The following is a 13,287-nucleotide window of genomic DNA, read 5'->3' as shown; positions in this document are numbered from 1 at the left end:
TGGTCTAGGCTTGATTCTCCATAAATTCCATGGTCACATGGATAATTTCCTGTGCATCTCAATTAACACATTAGTAACTCCAAATAATCACAATTATTCATAATCAAATGCATGGATTCCATTGCAATTCAAACACTCATACATTAGGCAACAATGATTCAATATCTCATTTGTTTTCACATCCAATTTCACATAAGAAAACAACATAATTTCCCAAAAATGAACCATTCATAATTATGCATCATTTTTCTTTCATCAAAATAAAATCCTGCAAATGACATTCACCATCATAATGTAATTCTATTCTAGTAACATATCTAAGGTTCCATAATCATCATGCAAGAAATAAAACATCAACAAATGTCAGTGCGGTCCAAATCATGGTATCATATGTGTTCTAAGTCCATAATGCATAAAATAAAGCATCCATAATAGTCTCAATATGCAAATAACTGAAAATGTCAAACTGAATCGGGGTAGGGCCTCACACATTCACCGGATGGCAAGTAACTATTGCACAGTTACTGGTATATGGTTCATCGGTAGGATATAATGTTCACTAACACTTGGAATGATATGGAAGACACTTGGTAATGTCAAAGACATCATGTGGACACTTTGTTTTGAAGAATTAATCATTGGTATATTCATATTTACATATTTGCTTTTACCGACAAATAGGTCCAGGGTTATCTAGGGTTACACTGACAGGTTTATCTTTTCTAGATCAGCATGGCACACTATGGAGATGATTTATTATTGATGTAAATGCATTAAGCTGACATGTTTAATCGGTTATTGCATCGGATATTATATTGTTTATAAAATATTTTTATTGTAATATCTTGTAGAGCTGACCTACTAAAATTGGTCTTAGGTTATGGTATAAATGTAAGATCTTATTTGTAAGACCAAGTGTGGAATGCGAAAAAGAATTGTGTGAAGGTATATGCAAGATTAAGCAGAGGTATACATGAAGACATCATTTGAAGGTGAAGTTAGGTTTTTGTAGAAGCATATCAGCATTACACCGGTACTGAATCCAACATATGGAGATGCTATTTTGTGCAATACATTCTTATTGGATTTAACCATCCAACTGTAGTCAGTGTGATTCCCATTTGGTGATTGAGCAGTGAGCTCTAGGCTGTTGGCCTTTCTGCATGTGCAGACCCCATTTATGTACACTTACTATCTATAGTAGTATCATCTGATTGTGGGTAAGGTTTCCCACCGTGGTTTTTCCCCTTACAAGGTTTCCACGTACAAAATATTGGTGTTATGTATTGTGGATGACTCTATGTTTATGTTTCATACATTAATCTTCACTGGTATAGCAATTTACTGTTAACACTGTCTACCGACACACTTAACTGGTTTACCGGTATTAAGCATTAAGCTGGTTAATTGGTTTTTGGTTTGAATTTATTAGACAATGGATTCACCCCCCCTCTTAGTTGTGTCCGGGACCTAACAAACTCGGGGGTTGAAGAACAAACTCGGTCCCAAATTGGACAACTTATTAACACACCGAAATGAGCTAACCAAAGATTCTATTCAAGGCAACAGATCACAAGAGAAACAAATATATTATCTGATCGGGATGATCTGACCAACAGAGACCATAATTTTTGACATTACTAAATTTTTGCAAGGTCTTAACTTGGTTTTAGCGGACATTTTTCATATTGTACATAACCAGTTACAGGCCTCTAGGCAAATTTTGAATTCTTTGATTCTTTTGACATCCTTTGTCATTGATGTCAAAGGGGGAGTAGTGGTGTATGAGAAAAATGTACAAAAGGAGATCATTTTCTTAGGGGGAGCACACTCAGTTTTCAGATATCAGCTTTTGGATTTTTCTCATGAGTGTTGCTATCAATGCCAGAGGGGGAGATTGTTGGTATTATACACTCAGATGAGAATAGTTGATGTTGTCATTGATGGCAACTATTTGGTAAAATGGTTTACAGGTTACACCGGCAACAAACATCATCTACCAGCATCGACAAACACTACAAGGTTATTCATCGACATCCAATCTACACCGACAATCTAAGCCGACATGGAAATAATATTGTTTTGTATTGTAATATTATTTGTATAGCCAACATGATGTATTGTAAAGAATCATATATGTATGAGATCTTGTAGGTTATTTTGCAATGTAATTAGGTAATGAATGTAAGCAGTATATGAGAGTGAATAACTGTATATGCATTATGATGTAATTATTTTATGAGTGAATAAGAGCAGAGAAGAGCGAAGCAAGGTTTATGGTAGAGGTATCTGACAAATCTTAAACTGGTACTGAATACAACATTGTAGATGCTATTTTGAGCAGTACATTATCATTGGATTTAACTATCCAATTGTAGTCAATGGGAATCATTTTTGTGATTGAGCAGTGAGCTCTAGGCTATTGGCCTTCCTGCATGTGTAGGCCCCTATTGTATAAGTAATATTTATTCATATTGGCTAGCGAGTAAATATTGTGGGTCACAAATCCCACTGAGGCTTCCCCCTATTGGGTTTCCTCACCAAAAATATCTGTGTTATGGTGTGCATTGATGGTTATACTTTTGTTTCTCTTTATTGCATTATTACTTGTTTACCAGTATATTAATTTGGGTTATAAAGTTACAAAAAAGTTTAAATCTTTTGTTTACCAGTTACCGTTAGACACTGATTCACCCCCCCCGCTCAGTGTCTTTGGGACTGATCAAGTATCTAACAATGTATACCTAAGAGTTCTATGAGTGAAAATATGATAAAAGAGAAGCATAGTGGAGGATTGGTTGAACACTTTAGTGTTGACAAAATAGTGGCATTGGTGAGTGAACATTACTTTTGGCCTCAGATTCATAAGGATTTTAGGAAATTTGTGCAGAGCTATAGATTTTGTCAAGTTGCAAAAGGTAGTAGTCAGAATGTGGGATTATATAATCCTTTGACAGTACTAGAGAGACCTTGGGAAGACATAAGCATTACCTAAGACACGGAGAGGAAATGATTCTATATTTGTGGTGGTGGATATTTTCTCAAAGATGTCTCACTTTATACCATGTAAGAAGACATCAGATGCAGTGCATGTAGCCGACTTATTTTTCAACGAGGTAGTGAGATTACATTGATTACCTAAGAGCATAGTTTCAGATAGAGACACTAAGTTTGTTGATTATTTTTGGAGAACACCTTGGAAGAAGATGAAGAAAGATTTGAAATTCAGTTCTACTTTTCACCCATAGACTGATGGATAGATAGAGGTAGTAAACCGAAGTTTGGGAAATTTGCTGAGATGCCTAGTTGGAGAGAAAATCGAAAGTTGGGATTTGATTCTTGCACAAGCAAAATTTGCCTACAATAATTTAGTGTAGAGGAGTACTGAAAGAACACCTTTTGAGAGTGTTACCAAAGAACACCCTAGATGTATAATAGAATTGAGAGATATTAGTAATGAAGACAAGAGGAGTGAAAAAGCATAAGAGTTTGAAGATCACATGGTGGCCTTACATATTCAGGTTAAGCAACATTTGGAGGATATGAACATCAAGTATAAGGAGAAAGTAGATGAGAAGAGGAGACAGTGAATTTGAAGTTGGTGATAAAGTGATGGTATAGCTGAGAAAAGAAATATTTCTAGTTGGAACCTATAACAATTTGTAGATGAGGAAGTTTGGACCTTGCAAGATCATGAGGAAGTTCAGTTCCAAAAACACATATGAAGTGGAGCTACCAGATAGTTTGAGTATTTCACCTATATTCAACATTGCAAATATACATCAATATCATGAATCAGAATTAAACAAAGACATTATTATAGACTTAAAGAAACAATTGCCTCAGAAGGATCTAGATCAGATTGAATACATTTTGGATAGTAGGATTGGGCATAGTACCCAGGGCAATTAGTATAAGGAGTATCTTGTGAAGTGGAAGGATAGACAAATTGAAGATTCATCTTGGATTTCTCAAGAAAAGGTGGACCTCCTTGGTTTTTATCTAACCCTAGCAAAGTGAGGGAATCACCTTTTAAACAACCTCGGATGTTTGATGCAGGAGCATCCCCGATTCTTGACAATCTTACATCAACCAAAAATATTTTCTTTTCTGTTTGTTTTCTATTTTTCAGTTTCATTATTCCTTTTTGTATTTCTTGCATTGGCTCATAGGATCTTATGGAGATGGATTTTTATTGAGGAAATGATCATATTCCTTATTCCTAAACTATAAAGTGTTTGGATCATTTTCTAGCAAGTTATTGATTATGGATTCTGAGACAATTTTCTAGCTTAGGACACTGGAATCACTTAGACCTATTTTCTATTGGTAAATCTTATGGATCCATTTCATAGCTTGTGGAGCCCTAGTTCATTCATTACAATGTTATTTGGCATGTGACGGACCTTCCCTTTGATCCACACTTCATCCTTTGGATTTTCCTGAGGAATCATTTTGGTGGAGGCCGACCTAGCTTTTTACACGTTTGATCTTGTTCTTTAGTATTTGATCCCTATTAGGCTAATCAGATCCCTCTAGACCATATAAATCAATGTAATTGAGCATTATAATTCAATGAGATAGTACATAGAATATATATCCTAAGATTTAGAGGTCCGGAGTTGACCCATTCTATAATTGAGCATGTATGTAGTAGGCTAGTGAGCCGAATCTGGTAACCTGGATGTTTTTGGAGGAATCATTTTGGTGGAGGCTGACTTGGTATTTTACACATTTGATATTGTTCTTCGGTATTTGATCCCTGTTAGGCTGATCAGATCCCTCTAGACCATATAAATCAATGTAATTGAGCATCATAATTCAATGAGATAGTACATAGAAGATATATCCTAGGCTTTAGAGGTCCAGAGTTGATCGATTCTGTAATTGAGCATGTATGTAGTAGGCCAGTGAGCCGAATCTTGTAACCTGGATGTTACTGGTTATCTGTAAATAGTTTTCATGATCTAATTCATTCACTTTTGCATTTCCTCCATCATATCCTCTTGTTTCCGTTGTGTTTACTCTTGCTTCCTAGTCCAGATTGATCTCTTTGAGGTCCCTCCTAACTGGTGACTACACCAAAGATTAAAGAAAGGGAGAAGAATGAGGATAAGATTTCTCAATCCCTAAAAGATAAATCTAAAGAATGTTGCAGAGTTGAGAGTGATAATGGACAATAGAAGCTTGACCTGCAAGACTCTAGACAACATGAGGAAGATCTTGAAAGGCAGATCATTCTTATTAGATATGATCTTGATGTTGTAAATGAGTACAAGGAGAAGTTTTGGGTCAGCTCAATCGAGCTTGATGAGATTCTTGCAAGTCAAAAGAATCCTAATGATACACAAGGCCTTTAATTTGAGAATGGTGAAATCTCCAAGTCAACTTAATAGAAGAATAACTCAAAAAGGCCTTCGATAAGACAACCTAATGGTCATAAGTTTAATAGTTATTGTTTTGTTTGCAATAAATTTGGTCATATGGATAGTAAGTGCAGAAATAGGATAAATAATAATGGTCCATCTTTTACTGGTCAATGTTTCAAATGCAATAAGTATGGTCATAAGGCAAATATATACAAAAGTGTGATGAATAACTTTCACAATAGAAGAAATGTTCGATGTTATGCATGTGGTATGATTGGACATGTTTCTAATCAATGTAGATCTAGAGGAAATCATATGAACTTTATGCCTAGAAGGGGAAATATTGTTTGCTATGCTTGTAGAAAATCCGGTCAAATTGATAAGTATTGCAGAAGAAGAAATGTGAATAGGAGAGGTCTGGAAGACAAGAACACGAATGCAAAGGAAGATGAGAAGGGTAAAGAAAAAGTTGAAGAGATCAAAGATCATATGAAGAAGACATGGGTCAAGAAGAGTGATTCTGAGGTAAGAAATGGGTCCGCACCTGATTTCGATGTTGGAACCTCATCTGGTAACTAAGCTAAGGCATTCGACCTTAGGGGAGGATTTCATGAAAATCTTATAAACCTCCTGTTTTAGATCTATGCCTAATTATGACAGGTTGTAGAGCTATATGTGATGATCTCATATTTTTATGATAGACTTCCAGAAGAGTTCAAGCTCATTTGAAGATCCAGAGAAGAATTTCTGAGAGACACAGAGTATCCAAAAGTATTAGGGTTAAGTGCATTTATTGTGATGAAAATTTAGGTATGAAAAGGATAAAAGGATAATTAACCTTTCATTTATCACTTTGAATTTGAAGAGAAAGAGAAGGAGAGTGCAGTAAAGGAGAATTTGTAGAGATTCTGAGTGAGATCCAGATTTGGTGTGCAATCTTGCATCTAGTTGAAAGGTATTTAACAGTGAGACCCCTTTTTCAGTTGTAGTTTGAAATTTGGAATTATTAAGATGGATATGTTTGGTACTACAAATCCTTTGGTTTTTGAAATCACTAAGCATGAATAACCTAATTTCAAGAATCATCCCTTCATTTCCATGGAGGATGACCCTAAAAGTGCATTTTCATCGATTCCCTACAAAGTTTTGTACAATGAAGATATAAGGGTTTATACTCATTGTCCGATTGAAGAATTGGGAAGCTCTCAAATGTCGAGTCTACATAATAACCGACTATCTGATGGAAGCTCAAGCATGAATCTTGAATTTCAAGATCTGGAAAGCAAGCTTTCACACAATTCATTAAATTTCCAATGTTCTATGAACAAGAATGGATCCGATATATATTGAGTCATGTACATGACAAATTTATGTGGTTAGATAAGCTGCACAAGATCACAAAAGGTGTGATTCAGGTTGTAACAAGATTGTGTGCAACTGAAGAGCTTGCCTCACTAAAAGTTGCAAAGAATACTATTGTGACCAATACAACCAAGTCAAAATTTCATAAGAGAGTGATGACTATTGATGAAATCCTAGAGGATGACATCCAGTTTGGATCCATGGTGATTGGTTACAAAATTTACTATTCTAGCCAAATGAACTTTGTCTCTGGTGTTACTACTTATCAAGTTGCCATTAGTTTTAATATTCAAAGTCATACTATATACTCTAGTTGGTTAACACTACCAAATCATGCAGTCGATATACACAGAGAAGTCAGTATGCACAGTCTAGTCGATTACAGAAGAAAGCAGTCACAGAATGCAGTATACACCAAGCTATCTACCGAGTATCTTTTTATGACTACCGAGAAACAAAGATGACTCACCGAGTTAATATACACCAAGTGAAACATGTTACCAGATACATTGAACCTGGACATGCATATAAAAATGTGTTACAAGATCGAGGCACATCTAACCGTTATTACATTGGAAATTGCACCAGAAGATTGTGTATGATTTTGAGATCAATCTAACCAATGAAATATTTTGTATAGTTATTCATTCAAGGAATATTGTTTGTAAGATCGAAGAAATGAATTGGATCACCATCTTAAGAGATCTATTTATACAACATGAGTTAAGGGTGTGTATATGTGTGTAAGAAGACTGTTACAGAGACACTGAGGTCATCGAGAAGGTTTTCAGAGAACAGTCAAAGAACAGAGTAAACAAAAGGGTTTACCGAGTTACTATATGGGCTACCAAGGTATGCTATAAGGAAGGTAATCTATTCTGAGCACATAGAATCTTCTATAACATTTCAGATGTAAAGTTGCAGATATTTGTAATGATTTTATTGTAATATTGTGAAGTTGTAAGAGAAACCTTTAATAGGGTAAAAGACTCTAATCAAGTCTATAAATTGTAAAGCCTCTAACCAGGTGCAACATTCACATTAAATGTTGTAAAATCCTTTAGCAAGGTAGATCTAATAGATCTTGTTACTCCTAACATGGTAAGCTATCAAAAATAGCTAATATGTAGCTCTTACCAAGCACTCTTTATTATTGCAGTAGTGAAGTTGTGGATGCCATCCCCATCATAGTTTTTCTCTCTAACCAAGAGTTTCTACGTAACCAAAATATATGTGTTATGGAGTGAATCATGTATGATTGTTATCTATTAGTTTTAGCTTTATTTTATGTTATTGCACTATTCTATTTATGCATAACAGTAAAGTTATTATTCAAGAAAAGTTATGGAGTACTGATTCACCCCTCCCCTCTCAGTACATTAGCTTTCCATATTGGACCTAACATCTGGTACTGCTATATGTGTTGCTTATGAAATAATGAGGAGAGTAAGAAATATGATCTTTGTGAGTTTCTCCAGAGTGAGCTTATTAAGAATATAAAGAAGATCAAAGAAAATAAGAAACATCCTTTCAAGTTTGGAACCTTGATTCTATGCATATTCTTCTACTTCAAAGATGAGGTTCCAATTGTTGGTCCGATATAGTGGGAATTTGATAGACCTGTAGGAGTGTAGTTCCAAGAGTACCTATATGTAGATCTGATGATTCCAAAGTAGGGAACAAAAATCTATGGGGTTACTTCCAAAACTTCTAGCATGAGATGCATTAGAGGGAGAGAATCCTAAAGTTCATGGTCAATAAATACCAAGATACCATCTACTTTATAGTTTACATTGATCAATGCTTGATGGAAGTAGTGGAGCCCCAGATGATATGGATTATGCCAATGGGATATGAGGTAGATGAATTTTTTTTAGAATTATATGCACAACATTCGCTAAGTCACACGATGGACCCCAATGACGAGATATTTGGCACACACAATGAGAAAACCCTAAAATTGCATCAACACTTCAAGAAGCTTGCAATAGAAAAGAAGGTCTAGAAAGAGGTCAATGATCTTGAAGAGAGCATGGGGATAACCAAGGAGGCTATCTGAAAATTTAGAGAGAAGAACATTCTCTCTGAGGAGAAAACAATGAAGGTGGAGAAAAAGAACAAACCAATAGTAGCTTCTAAGCCTAGTCAAGCCAGAAGTGCAGTTCCCTCCTCTGGTAATTAAAAACCAGCAAGCCAACCCAAACCATCAGCCAAACCAATTGATGGAAGTGAGAAGAAAAATAAATCAGTTAGATTTGTGACCATTTATGAAGAAGAGACTAAATTTGATGAGGCAGTGAAGGAGGTGAAGGGCAAAGATTCAAAAGATACCAAGATCACAAAGGAGAAGTCTTCCGATAGAACAAGATCTAGTAAGGAATCCAAGACATTTGAGTTTGATGAGGCATTGAAACAAGGTAAATTTACTATTTTACCTCCTATAACATTAAAAAATATTGTGAAACAAGATATTAAGGACACGAACTTGAAGCCACTATCTGAGTGGTATGATAATTTTGATAAAAATTGTAAGAGAAAACTAGAGGAAATGACTATATAATATATGAATGAATATAGTAAAAATTTGGTAGAACTATTGATAGTGATTCTGAAGAGTTTATATGAAATTTTGGATGCAAGAAGAATAACAACTTGTAAATAAGAAGAGGGACTAAAAGAATATTTTTTGGTAGAACTTTGTCTGGTGATAGCTAAGGCAGAGATGGCTAGAATTATTAACTTAGCTAACCCTGAGTTCCGTAGTAAGACTAGAGTTCATAAGATTATGATTAGAAATATTGATGAAGTTGCAAAAGATACAGACAATTTTGAGGAAATCTTTTCTTGAGAACAAGTATGAAGTTTTCCTTGAGAAAATTCAGGATAATTTGGAAACTGAGAAGACAAAATATGATATTCCAGAAGATGCTCCAGAAGTTAATGAACCGAATGTGCAGTCATTTGATCAAGGAAAGGATAATGCTTCGAAAAGGTCAGAGTTGATAACACTACAAAAGATAAGCATAAAAAGGATGTAGGGGATGTAGATGTGGATAAGATCAAGGATGATATTCCTCTAAAGGAAGAAAAAACTAAGAAGAGTGCAGAGAAGGTATAGGTTGAGGTCAATCAGGAAAAAATTCTGGCAAGAGACACTGCAAAAGCAGTGAAGGGGAAACAAATTGTTGATGATCCAAAATTTGTGCAAGGACTAATCAATCTTGACTCTATGTCACCTATTTAGAATCTTCAGTTAGCATTATTCACACAAGAAAAAGCCAGTGAAGATCTCTTGAGGTCTCACACTGAAGACAAAATGTTTCTAACTTTGGCATGCAACATTTTGGAAAAGTTGATGTCCTGTTTTCAAAAAGATCCATCCGATAATACAATTGGACATCTGAATAATCTGATCAACTCAGTGGATAGTCACTTTGAGTCCTGTAGAAATATAATAAGGGGAAGGCTCAAAATGAGTTTAATGCTAAAAGGCTTTGAACTTTGAAGAAAATGATTACAAAAGATAGAGACACATTAGGAGAGTGTGTGAAGAGCATGCAAGATGCAATGTCCGAAGGTGGAAACTTGTGTAAATCATGTCTATCCTTGAACAAGTTCATTGTGGATATTGAGAAGAAGTCTCAGGAGCATAAGGATTAGTTAGAAAGCATATCTAAGTCGGTTGATCCTTTGAAATATTCTTTGAATAATCATGAAGATCAGGTAATCTCATTACTTGAGAAGATCCAGAATCTGAGCTATGACCGAGAAAGGATAATTGGCAGAGTCAGAGAATTTAGGAGCCACATTGTTCCTAGGTTGGATATAATGCTTAGTTCCTTGCAAGATGCATAGAATTCTTTGACTACTAATGAAACAAAAGATCTCCAAACTATAGGGACATAGTCTTACTTATTCAGTAGATTCATAATGGTGTTGGAGAATCTGCATAAGGTTGGGGCAGTCACTTGGTCACATTAAATAATTCCTATGCAAATATCTTTAAGTTTTTATGAGTTGAGTTTGTATGTATGTATGTATATACAATTTTGGTTTCTAGGACCCTACCTTTGTTGTTGATGTCAAAGGGGGAGTGTAGAGGAGTGAAAAATCCTAATTCTAAGGGGTATTTCTTTTATTCTTGGATTCTTTGGAATTTGGAGATTAGATTTTTGGTTGCAGTGTATGTACTTTGGTTTTGGTTCGACACTTAGTTATTTTTCACTAAGTGTTTCCATGAATGCCAAAGGGGGAGATTGTTGGCAAGATACACTGTAGATGTTGTGATTGATGGAAACTAGTGTCAAATTCCATCCACAAGTAATAATTCATTCATATCAAAAGATTGATTGAGTATTTGCAAGGTCTAGAGAGAATTACAATGTATCCAGTAGAGTGTATAGTTTGTTGGTTAGCAGATCATTTGTGTTGTATATTTTTCTTTGTGGATCTTAGAGAAGAATTGTGGTTGTTTAATATGCCTTATTCTAGATTTGTGGCTTTCGGTGATTAGTTTTTGGTGAGTTGGAAGATCTGGTAGACAAGGTTTTGGCTAGAATAGTGGTTATAAGTAGTAGTGTGTGAGATTCATTGTGTGGATCATGTGAAATGATTTTGAGGACTGTTTGTGTGTTTGATGTTAGTGAGCTAACATATGGGAATCATGTGGACATTTTTGTTTTGGTCCGCATGATTGGTGTAAATATGATTTGAGCTGACTTGTGTACACGTTTCATCTTTTGTGTCATATTATTGAAGCCGACATGATGGAGTCCTAAATTGGTGTTGCAGATATATAAGATGGGTTTATTTGATCATTTTAGTGATCGATGGTGATGTGTGATGCATGTATGAGTGATTGTGCATAGTTGAAGGATTTGTGCTCTGGTATAATGTAGAATATCTAAACAAAGTAGTGTTGTAGAATTGAGTAAGATATAGTATTTTGTGCTTAAACAAAATTGTCTTTCGCATATGTAGATGACGTTCATCAGTTCAGACATTCCAATTATTTTATATAATCATTTGTAAGGTAGTGAGCCTTCCGGGTTGTAGCCCTTTCTTGTAATTGAGTAGTGAACTCTAGGCAATGTGCCTTAATGCACGTGCATTCGCCTTATGTAATGTTTTTATACTTCTAACAGAGTATATTAATATTGTGGTTTTTGTTGGAAATTGTTTCTGCTAGGATATGTTGTTGTCATTATGTCAACATATTCCCATGATTGATTGCTCCAGTGATTGCAAATCAGTTTATTTGGATCATAGTTTGGTGTATGGAGTATTCCTAGTGTCATTACATCTTTCTGTATTGGTTTCAGTGGTCCAAAAAGCTTAATTGATCATATCATATGATCTAGTTTGTAGTTTGGTTTATTCTGATCAATGCTTTGCAAAGTCTGGTATTTCCTCCAATATATTCCGGTGTGATCAGATCTTGAGTTGTGATTTTGGGAGATTGTTTGGGATGTTATTGTGTATATTTATTTTAGATGGTTCATGGTTTGGTACTTTGCATGTTATCTTTCTTCGTGGTAGTTATTGTTGTTTGAGTATTCTTGAGGCTCAGATGTTGATCGATGACGATTTGATGAATGACATTGGTATAACTATTACTGATGATTCTAACATACTTTTTGGTGTTTCCTAATCATTTCTTCTTCTTTTTGATGATCTGCATTGATCGTTGTACAATTTTTTGGTGATTTTCATGATTTGGTAATGTTCTTCATGTTATGCAAATTTTTGGTGGTGTAGCGTGTTGTCGTTGATCTTGGTGAGATTTATGGTGGTGTTGCGTGTTTGAAGTTTTAATTTAGGTCCATGTTATATCATGTATATCATTATATTAGTCTAGTGGTCTATCTTTGTATCGTGTAATGTAATTTTGTAATTAGGTGTTGAGGGTTTAGCCAACCTTGTTGTCAAGGTTGATGAATTGTATAAGTAGGTGATAAAGTCATGTAACTAAGGTATCAAGGTTATGTCTGCATTATTAGAGAGTGGTGTATGAGAGAATAAAGTAATTCATCCTTTGATAGAGTGATTGAGTAGATTTTTGGAGGGTTGCAAATCAGACATATGCGCTTAACCAGAATTGTCATCAGGTATTAGCAGATGCTATCACTACAGTTCATTCCTTCTGAATTGTTGTTTGAATCTTGTTGTAAGTCAGTGAGACTTCCCTGAGGGTTGTACACTTTTGGGTCATTATATTTTGAGCAGTAATCTCAAGGGAATGAGCCTGAATGCAGGTGCATTCCCCATTGTAATATTTTCACATACTACTATAGAGTATCATCTTATTGTGGGTAGTTTCCCACCGTGGTTTTTCTCTTAATCGGGTTTTTCATGTCAAAATCTTGGTGTTGTGTGTTGTGCTATCAATTTGCCCATCTTTGTTGTTGCTGCAATTTATCTAACTTGCATTTAAGGTAAAGTTTGATAATCCAGTGAAAACTGATTCAATCCCCCCCTCAGTTTTCCTTTAGTATTGTTGCCAACAATTGGTATCAGAGCTATATCCTTTCGAAGAATCTGAACTTCTTGAGGTGAT

Source organism: Cryptomeria japonica, chromosome 2 (assembly GCF_030272615.1).
Source record: "Cryptomeria japonica chromosome 2, Sugi_1.0, whole genome shotgun sequence".
Classification (NCBI taxonomy): Eukaryota; Viridiplantae; Streptophyta; class Pinopsida; order Cupressales; family Cupressaceae; genus Cryptomeria; species Cryptomeria japonica.
Note: the sequence above shows the minus strand (reverse complement) of the source record.